A 10,471-nucleotide genomic window follows, 5' to 3' on the forward strand; every position below is an offset into this window, starting at 1 on the left:
TCTAAAGACCTATGCAACATTCAGCATCAGGACCCACAGATGCATGCATGACCTCATTGTGCTGGCAGTCTCCTTTGCAGTCCTGGCAGCACAGCTTACAAGGTACCATGCAGCTCCCTGACCATGCATATATAGCAAACCACACACATGATCATCATGCATGTGAGGGAGTATCAAATCCAGGACCTTCAGCACCAAAAGCACAGGCCCCTGCTATGTGAGCTAAAAGAAAACTCTTTTAACTATGTGACCATAAAAGGCTGTAGAGTCATTAAGGCCCCAGTTCAACAAGATAGTTAAGAATGAGCATAACCTTAAGCACATGCATAATCTCACTGAAATCAGTGGAATATGCTGATGATCTGCACTCATTGAAAGTCTGATCCAGATGATATGACTACTCTGTGCTCATTCTGCCTGGATTCCTTTTCTCCACCACCACATCTTCCCCTGGGGTGTTTATGGAGAAGGTAACACAGTTCTGCAATTGGCTCTGTTCAACATTTCTTTGCACCAAAAATGCCCCTCTTCCTTCCCCCGCCATTCTTCATCACCAGTGTTTCCTTTCATCCTTCTCCTAGCAAATGCTCTCACTCAGTTTTCATGTTGGGACAGCAAATGAACTCCCTCCGAAGCTATGCCAGCAAAGGCATTGATGCAGCAAGAAAATTGACATTCTCTCCAAAGACTATGATGGGCCTGTGTGAGTGAGCTACACAGCAGTTAATAAACTCAATGAACTTCTTTCCATAGCAGCTTTGTCAGATAGTTAAGGCGAAATTGTGCTCAGTTGTACTAATGTAACTACGAAGTACAGTAACTCCATAGTTACTCTGGATATACACCGGTGTAAGTGAAAGCAGACTCTGGCTGCTAGTGTGTATTATAAAGGGGCACTGTCAAATTAAAACTCAGAGGCCAGATCTTCAACTAGTGTAAATCAGTACAGCTTCATTGTGCTCAACGCCTACTTAGAACTAGCCCCATGGTTTTATGAAAGGAAGTTTTCTCAGCTCTGTTACTGACACCTTAAATCACTATACTGGAGCCATTTTACATATGAAATTTCGTTTTTACTAAATATGATGTTATCTTTATTATATTTTGCCTTGGAAAAAGAAAATAGATTATTCAGTTTCCTTTTAGTTTCAGTTTCCTCCATTAATTCAAAACCTTTATCCTAAAATACAGACTTAATCTTCTTGCTAATAACATTTCCTTTAACAGTTTCTGAATTATGTCCTTCCTCCCTCCCCCGAGAAGCCTTTTTTTCCTGCACATAAAGCCAAACATAGGAAACTAAGCAATTTGCTGGAAAAGAGAACTGCAAATGGAATTAAGAAAAAAATAGTAGCAGACAAAGCAGTACAAGAGAAATGAATAAAAAGAAATAAAATATAATGCAAAGTAGGGCCTGATCCTACAGATACGTACATAGGAGTAACTCTTCTTACAGGAGTAGCCCTATTAAAGTCAGTCGGACTACTCATCTGAATAAAGTTACACATGTGCATAAGTGTTTGTGGAATCAGGCCTAAAAATAAATGTCAACTTTTTCACTTCCTGTTATTGCTCCCTTCATGAACTTCAACCCCCTCTGTTGCTACAGAGAAATAATCTGATATAACTTGCATTACATCACCAATTTCATTGGAGCTGCTCTTGATTTATGCCAGGATAAGTGAGATCAGAATCAGGCCCTATGGCTTTTCTGTGTTAAGAATAACAAGAGAAAGTATTTCTGTTACGCTCAACTCAGAATGGCACCCAAAATAGCACCTCTGAAGTTTTCTTGTGTCAACTTCATTTTGAAATAGGTTTGACTGACAACGAGGAAGGCTTTCAGGCAGGTTCAACACATAAATATGGTTTGTTATATCAAGGGAGAGGTGGGGGAAAACATTTAAATCAACAACTAGGTTTATGCATACCCAGATGTATCATTTGTAGTAATTAGATTATTCTTGACATAATATTCGTAAGGAGCTGTGCTTGCACATTTTAATGTAACCATTAGGTACACATAACAAGGCCCATTAGGCAGAAATGACAAGATGTGTCATTAAACAAGCCAGAAATCTCTCTATGCACAGTAAATGCCCATGCTTGTAAGCACATTCCTCCTAAAACCAACACTACCTTGTACCACCACAGTGACCCAGCAGTCTGTATTCTTGGAAGTACCTCTAAGCCTGGGGTCGGCAACCTTTCAGAACTGGGGTGCCGAGTCTTCATTTATTCACTCTGGTTTAAGGTTTCGCATGCCAATAATACATTTTAACATTTTTAGAAGGTCTCTTTCTAGAAGTCTATAACATATAACTAAACTATTGTTGTATGTAAAGTAAATAAGGTTTTTAAAATGTTTAAGCAACTTAATTTAAAATTAAATTAAAATGCAGAGCCTCCGGATTGGTGGCCAGGACCCGGGCAGTGTGAGTGCCACTGAAAATCAGCTTGCGTGCCGCCTTCGGCACCCGTGCCATAGGTTGCCTACCCCTGCGCTAGGCCATGGGAATATAGTGCCTGCATGCCACAAACAATAGCAGCATATTATAAAAACTGCCTTGAACTCCTGAGCACAAGCCAAAACATCCTGCATGATATGGCTTTATCCTGCCCACTTTAGAACCAATGGGATTTTTCTTACATGGGAGCTCTCTACAAAATACAAATGAATGTATAGGCAGACTCAGAGCGCTGGATTACTGTGCTGATACCCTAGAAAAACAACATAACTTGCCATGGGAAAAACTGACTAAGTTACTACTGCCATTGCCAGCAATTACTAATCATGAGAAGGTACTTGCACCTCTTGAGTTTATCAGTGCAAATGCTTCATTGGATTCCTGAATGTACATGACGTGAGAGAGTGGTCTCAGGTTACAGGCACTTTGAACCGACACCATAGTTAATAATATGTAGGATTTATAAAGCACTTTTCATCTATAGATCTCAAAGCATGATAAACGCTATATTACAGGTGGGAAACAGCTGGAGATTGTTAAGTGATGGGATCCCTATTCCCTAGTGGAATGTTGAGTCATCAATCCCAAGTGTGTAAATAGATTAAATATGCAGCTAAAAAAATCTTTCCTTCTTTATTTATTTTTTTCGTGGCAATATCAGTTCAACAACAGACATCTCGCCACCCAGTTTCTAGGAATTTGTTGCTGTTCTCAGACAAGTTGAACTCACTTGACCTTCAGCTTTGTACCTTACAGTGCACCTAACTTATGGAATAGCTCCAAACAGTCGTACTGCTTCTTGTGTTTTATTACTTAAAAATATTGCTAGTTCTTTGTGGCTACGCTCTCCTGTGTGAACTGAAGTACTTTAGCTGAAAATAGCACAGGGCCAGATTTTCGGAGGTTATAAATCAGTGTACCTCCTTTGAAGTGAGCAGAACTATACTGATTTATCCCAGATGAGGATCTGGTCACCAGTGTTTTGTGTCCCTTGCCTTTAGGTAGACAAGAATGATATTATAGTCTCTTAGGGCCTCATATTGCAAGCTCATTCAGGCAACAAGCTCAGCTGATACTTGTATAAGTAAAGGCTATAGGAGTCTAGTTCTCTCAACCCATCAAACACTGGGATCAGAGTTCACTGAACTGTCACTTACTCATGGGTGCTGTTGATCCTCTTGTTTTCTTTCACATACGTACATTAGCAATGGATTGTATAATTAGCACTGTATGGCACAGTTATTTTGTTACCATGTTCTTATACAAACACGCTGCGTGCATTGTGAGGCATGCAGCTGAAGGTTGTGAGATGTATCACTAGAGACAAGTGTACATGACACTAAATCACACACTTTGCACCTTGCCATTTTATTTTGGTCAATCCTGAACACAAGCATAGTCACTTAATTCCACCGCTGAACTTTTGTGTCATCCAATCCGTTTGCTCCCTCAGTCCAAGTCTGTTTGATCAGAAAAGATAAAGGGAGGATGGAAGTTGGGAAATGGTTATCATGTACATGTGACCTGGGAATTACTTGTTCAAGTGGTTTGAAGATCTGTTTCTGTGGTTAGACAGACATCAATCATTACAGTGTACATGGAGAATTCTGTTCATTTAAGAGCCCTTGCTGATATTTTGCCACCTGAATAAGGAGCCACCTCTGGGTGTTTGATTTCCTGATGGCCTCGGGAGAATCCCTGTCAGTGTCTAGACTTGCTAGGAGAACCTAGGAGCTGGTACATGTGCATTATTTTGGTTAAAACATCTGCTGTCTTTTCAGAGAACATATGCCCATGATTTGTTTCCTAAATCTGAGGGGCATTCATTTGGATTACAAAAGGCCAGATGAAATGGTACTTCACAAACAGTACATTTTGAGAATCGCTTTAAATATTTCTATATTCGAAGGCAGCTGTTTGTTTCCCTTTAGAAAATAAACTTGTGTTGTGCTGTCTAGGAGGGAAAATAAGATATTTCAGGCACATATGATACATCATCTGCAGAAGTTGTAGACAGATCATTCTACTATATATCAGCCATCTATCGAGGTATTTATGTCATGTCTTTTGGTGTCGGAGCACAGCATGCTTCAAACAAAAGTGCTTTCCCAAGGTTTTGAATTATTTGTGGGCTGGGTACTGGCAGTATCAGTCTATTTCTCTTGAAGGCATTAGTCTTACCCTTCCTTGCAGCTCTGCTGAAAGGCCCTCTATTAGGCCCTGATTCAGTAAGTTTAAGCATCTTGCTGAATTAGGTCCTGAAACAGAAGATGTCAAAAGTTGGTTTGGAGTATGATTGAGCTCAAAGAGCCATTAAGCAATTCCCTCTCCAGTGGATTAGCTACAGTACATTAACACATTAAAATGATTCAGAAAATGGGATGAAAGCAACCGTCCCTCACCCTAAGGCTTGTTGTAAGAGTGAAGGAAAGAGATTATGTTTTGCAGTGTAAATCTAGAAGTATTGAACAGTCTTTGGGGTTGGGGGGTGGGGCTTTCCTGGCTGTCCCTATTTCCCCAGAGCCCCTATTCTTCATAAAGCAGTAAAAAATGGCCATAATTCAGCTAAGATACCTACCTAGCTAAAGGAGTTGCAAGAACTTGCTAGTGAGTGCAAGAACAAAGATGATCCATCTATTTCTGGATCTGCAAAAGTTTTATTCATACATTGGGCAGAGGTTCAGCTCTGTTTTTCCTTCAGATATATTAGGCTTTCCTATTCTATTCCTATACACATTACAGGACTAGGAAAGCCCAATACATCTGAAAGACACACAGAGCTGAACCTCTGCCCAATGTGTGAATAAAACTTTTGCAGATCCGAAAATACATGGATCATCTTTGTTCTTGCGCTCACTTGAATAATAATTGGAAAGTGAAACTGACCTGTAAAGAGGGTTGAAATTCTTGAAGCAGGTTTTTCATCATAAAGTGGCCTTTTAAAAAAAAAAGAAAAAAGAAAAGAAAAAAAAGAAAAATGCCACAAAAATAATTGACATTTTCAAAAATTCTCAGTTTTTCTGAAAATGTCCATGACATTTTTATTGAAACTTTATCCAGAACATTATCAATATTTTTCATTTACTGAAAATCCCCATTTCATTCAACAAAAAATGTTGATAAACATTGATAACATTTTTTATAACAACATCTATAAAAACGTTGGGAAAACTTTTGAAAAAAGTGGAAACAACTTTGCAATTTTGAAATCTTCCATGAAATGTTAAAAATTTTTCAACCAGCTGTACCGACCTATGTATATTTATTGTGTAAGTTGTATAAACAATCAGCATTAATGGTAGAAAGAAATTAGCTTTCAAAAATTCTCTCATATTTAATCATTTAAGGTTGTATTGATAACTCAGTATGGAAATTTTAAGAAGTGGGAGTCTTAGCTTGATAATGTCCCTTTAAGAGCTACCTTGGCTAGATAAATGAGCTACCCAGTAGAAGCTTTTCTCTAGTTCATCTTGTGGTTATAATTTATCCTTCAGGCCTGAATTTCTCATATCAAGATAACTAACAGCGATACTCCCTTCTGGAGATTCACTTCAATTACTTATACATCATTCATCTCTGCAGCATTGAAGGATCAGTCAGTTGTAAGAATGATGTTTCTGTAAACACCAAGGACTCTGTTTTTGAAAGAAACAGCATCCATGGCAGCATATTAAAAGATGAGAAATGTGGGGATTTATGCACACACATACAGAACCAGGTGCTTGCTTCAAAGAGCCCTTTTTGGGATGTTAAATGTCTTTGTCCACAGATCTCATAAACAATTTATGAAGGATCTTATTCTTATAGCTAAGTAGATTTCTCACAACAATACCAAAGCCAAAAGGGAACTATATGTCATCCAGAGGAACAAGAGAGCTCTCAGAACTCACAGCAGCTGGGCTCTTCGCTGATGCATAGTTCTAAGCGCTTTTATGTCCCCCATCACTGCAATGTCTGAGTGCTTGATGCCACCATGATGGTACCAGATGCCTTAGATGTAAATAGAGTCCTGCTGCCTTAAAATCCCATGTGTATCCTGAAGGGGAAGGCCTTATCTTTTCCCCCATAGGATTAATATTAGTCCATGGAACTCGCCCTGCAGGGAATGTGGAATTTTAAGGCTCTCTAGATGGCTGTAATGTGATCTCAGAATCTGCCTCTGGAGCTAACGAGGAGGGAGCCATCCAAAGAGAAAGTCACAGTCTAACCTAACATTGTTGGATAGATACAGTTCAGAAGCCAGCAGCTGTAGCTTCGTATTCCATCATATGTGAGAAGCCATTTAGTCTTCTGGACAAACAAGGGAGAAAAGCAGCATGAAGAGGAAGCAATAGCCGGTTACCGTATAAGAGCTTCGCTGTCATGTAACTAACTACTCTTTTGTGTAGCTGTAAGTCAACTAAGCACATCATACAGTTCTATTTGTGCACATGCCCTGAGCTGGCTGGGGTAAGAGCTGCTGACGTGTGTTGATGTGGCCCGAGTAGTGGTTACAGCCTGCCGAGGCAATGGGTCAAAATTAAACATTAGATTTAGGCTCCCAAATCCTTTAGCCGCTGCTGAAAATCTCCCCCAAAGTGAAAAGGAACATGACAGGCACTGAACAGTCTAAAATTATGTAAAAAGATTTTTGTTTTGAAGAAGAACCAGGAATCCTATTCAATTCCATTTCAAAGACACTCGAGTCACATGGACTTAATAGCTATTATGGAACCCAATGTTTTGGAAAGTTCAACAATCCACAAAATGATCTCCTTCAGGGGTTGATGTTCTGAAAATTGCCATTCTAGCATATTAAGCATATCAGGATTAACTCTCTTGGTCATGTCTTCCCTGATGGTAACCCTCCCTCAGAGACAGCAAAGGGTGTTAGTGCAATGGAGCAAGTTCCTGATTAGAAGTACATTACCACCAGCTGGACTGCACCAATATTTTTGAAATTGAAGGGAACTTTTGTATCTGTTGCAGCATGGGGCAAGAGCTTAAAAGATTTAGGATGAGGCATGGAAGGGTGGGAGAAGGGATCATCTTGGTTTGTCTGCAATGGTGCATTGGTGGACTTGCATGCATTCTCCACAGTGCTGCAGCCTGGGTGACAGTATGCATCACTTTAAAATATTCCACGGTAAAGGAGGGGAAGCAAGGTCCGTTAACTAAAGCACTGGAGGTAAGGAGATCAGTTTCTATTACTAGCTCTGCTACAGCCCTACTCTGTGACCATGGGCAAGTTACTGAACCTCTCTGCCTTGGTTTCCCCATATGTAAAATGGGGAATACTTATCTAGTTAGCAGTATTTACCTAGTTCATAGGCTTGTTGTGAGCTTATTTCACAAGTGATTAAGAGCTTTCAGACCCTTTGATAGAAGAAGATTATATATATGGGGGGGGAGAGAGAGAGAGAGGAGCAAGGTAAAGTAAAAGCTAAATGAGCCAATCAATGGCCTCTGAGTCAGCAGTGTTCAGCCTGAGAAGACCTCCGGGAAGCCCAACATGGAAACAACAACCGTCCAGCACACGAAGAGCATCTTCCACAGCACACAGATACATAGTGGGCAGCCCTAGATGCCCCAGGCATGGTCAGACGTGGCGCAGCGAACCACACCACACGTGAACCCATTAAGCTGGCTCCAGAGGTGGCTGGGGAGCCTAAAGCCAAGTAGCCATTCATCCAACCTGATGAAGATGTAGGAGTTCCTGATAGTGGAGGAGGCTCTCTCCCATTCTGTCTGCCTGAGCTGTAGATATTATCAGCTAGCTGGAAAGTTTGCCGCACTGTCCAGATGGAATTTTTGCTACGCAGTTGATGGAAGGCTGCATCCCATATATCAGTGAACAGTGGCAAGAGCGGCATTTGTTGGCTGAATTCTGATGCTATGTGTTAGGTGGAAGAATGTTGGTTAGGACAGTAACCGTACCATTTTTGTTGGCTTCAATGTGCCAGTGATAATTTTTATGGTATGATTAAGCTGTGTATCTAAAATCTAGTGTGGGCAGAATTGGGGCACAGTATTTGCCAACTGCATAACAGACAGTGAGCCACAAACTACTCAGTGTTTGCACACTGGCTCCTCGGGTAGACCCTACTGGTCTGAAGGAGCTATGAAAGTACCATTTATTATTAACACATCTTAAGTTTTAGAAATTTCTGCAAAGTTCCAGAGCACAGTGCACATTAAAGGCTAACATTCCACAGCTTGGCACGTAAGTGCTATGAAATATAGTCTCACCCAAGGACTTGCCCATACATGCAATTATCTGAGTGGTACCTGCAAATGTGAGGTTTATGTGGAGAGGAGGTTTTCTAGGTTTTTTGAAGGACACAGTTTAGGATGAAATCATCTGATATTTTGTCTGGAAACCCTTTTAAAATTCCCTTTACTACCTTTGAACCATGTGGCTCAGAAGGAGTGGCTACAAAGGTCTCTAAATGCTACATGCAGGGTAGAAATAAGCTTTTTGCATTAATCAATTATAATAATTATCCTCCTAAACACATGCTTGGTAAGATATGAGAACCTTACAGAGATTGATTAGACTAAAATAAGCACCTCATTTGCATTTTTCTGATTTTCCTCCACTCCATTTGTCCCCATTAAGGTGCCTGCTCTACAAAAGGACAAATGCTGAAAAGCACCTTTAAGAAAAATGTCATGTTCCACACCCACCTGTTAATGCATTGATCCTTTACCTCAAATGCCCTTATGAAAGCCTCAGACAGGAAAAACTTGTCTGTCTCTCAAGGTGAAAACTGCAGGCTAAAGTTTTCCACTCTTGGCAAAGGAAGATTAACCCTTAGGCTCCCATGCACTTTCCCATAGGGCATTAGTTTTAAGGATGAATGTTTAAGGAGAACTTATCTGCATAACAACTAAATAAGCATAGTCTTTATACTTTTAAATAGTTAATAAAAATGGCAAATGAACATTAAAGAGCCAGTACTAATAAAATTAAGTAGCTAAAAATAAATAGTCTCAGACATTTTAGCCTGGAGGAAAAAATACCATAACACAATGTAATTGTTCAAGACAACCTATGGTTGGCCTGATCTTGAGTGAGTCAGTTAATGTTATGAATGCCCAGCCCTTCACCTGGGCTCCAATCCAGTGCCCACAGAAGAGAATAGACTCCCATTGACTTTAATAGGCATTAGACTAAGTGATTATTTGTATATACCATCAATGTTATTTAAATCTTCAGTTGTATACATGTAAATATATAGCTCCCCACATAACAATATTTGTATTATAGATTATAGTAGCACTGTCAATGACAAACCAACCAGGCTATGTCACTGCATATTTGCTATCAAGAGTGGCTAAACATGCTCTCCATTGTATCTATTAGTCAGGTAAAAATTGACTAGATCTAGAACCAGGGTCAGATTAATCAGATCACAAGAAAATAATGGCTTGAACCTTCATACATCCCTCCGACTAAACTTTAATTTGAGTTTCTATAAAGCCATTTCCATCTCTCTCCTCCTTCCCCCGCAACTCACCAAAATGGCAATGTTTTTTCACTTTCGACGTATCCCCAGCTACATCCTTCTTAACCTGCAATTCCTAAGTCGCCCCATCTGGCCCTATCTTACAGCAAGTCTCTTCTCACAACCTTGTCCCATATATTTTCAGACCCTATTGATCTCCCAAGCTGGGTGATTATTTGTATATACCATCCATGTTATTTAAAGCCGCACTCACCACTGAATTTAAATCTCTTGTGCTGTGAAGTGCATAAAGGATGTACACAAGGAAGCACAGTGCAGAGAGAAAGCTAAAGTAGATTCCACCCAGGAGGCCAACAGAAATGTTGCCAAGAGCTCCTGGGATCTGCAGCTGAATGTACAAAGACAGAAGGAGAAGGTTAGGGAGACAGGGTAAGACAGGGCATACTGGATCCTTCAAGAGCTAATGAGGAACATAGACTAGGTCAGATGGTAGAAACAGGGGTCAGAAGAAACTTTTCAGGTTCTTTGACCTTCAGGCAGTGGTTATTTCTCAAA

Source organism: Chelonoidis abingdonii, chromosome 20 (assembly GCF_003597395.2).
Source record: "Chelonoidis abingdonii isolate Lonesome George chromosome 20, CheloAbing_2.0, whole genome shotgun sequence".
NCBI classification, from domain to species: domain Eukaryota; kingdom Metazoa; phylum Chordata; order Testudines; family Testudinidae; genus Chelonoidis; species Chelonoidis abingdonii.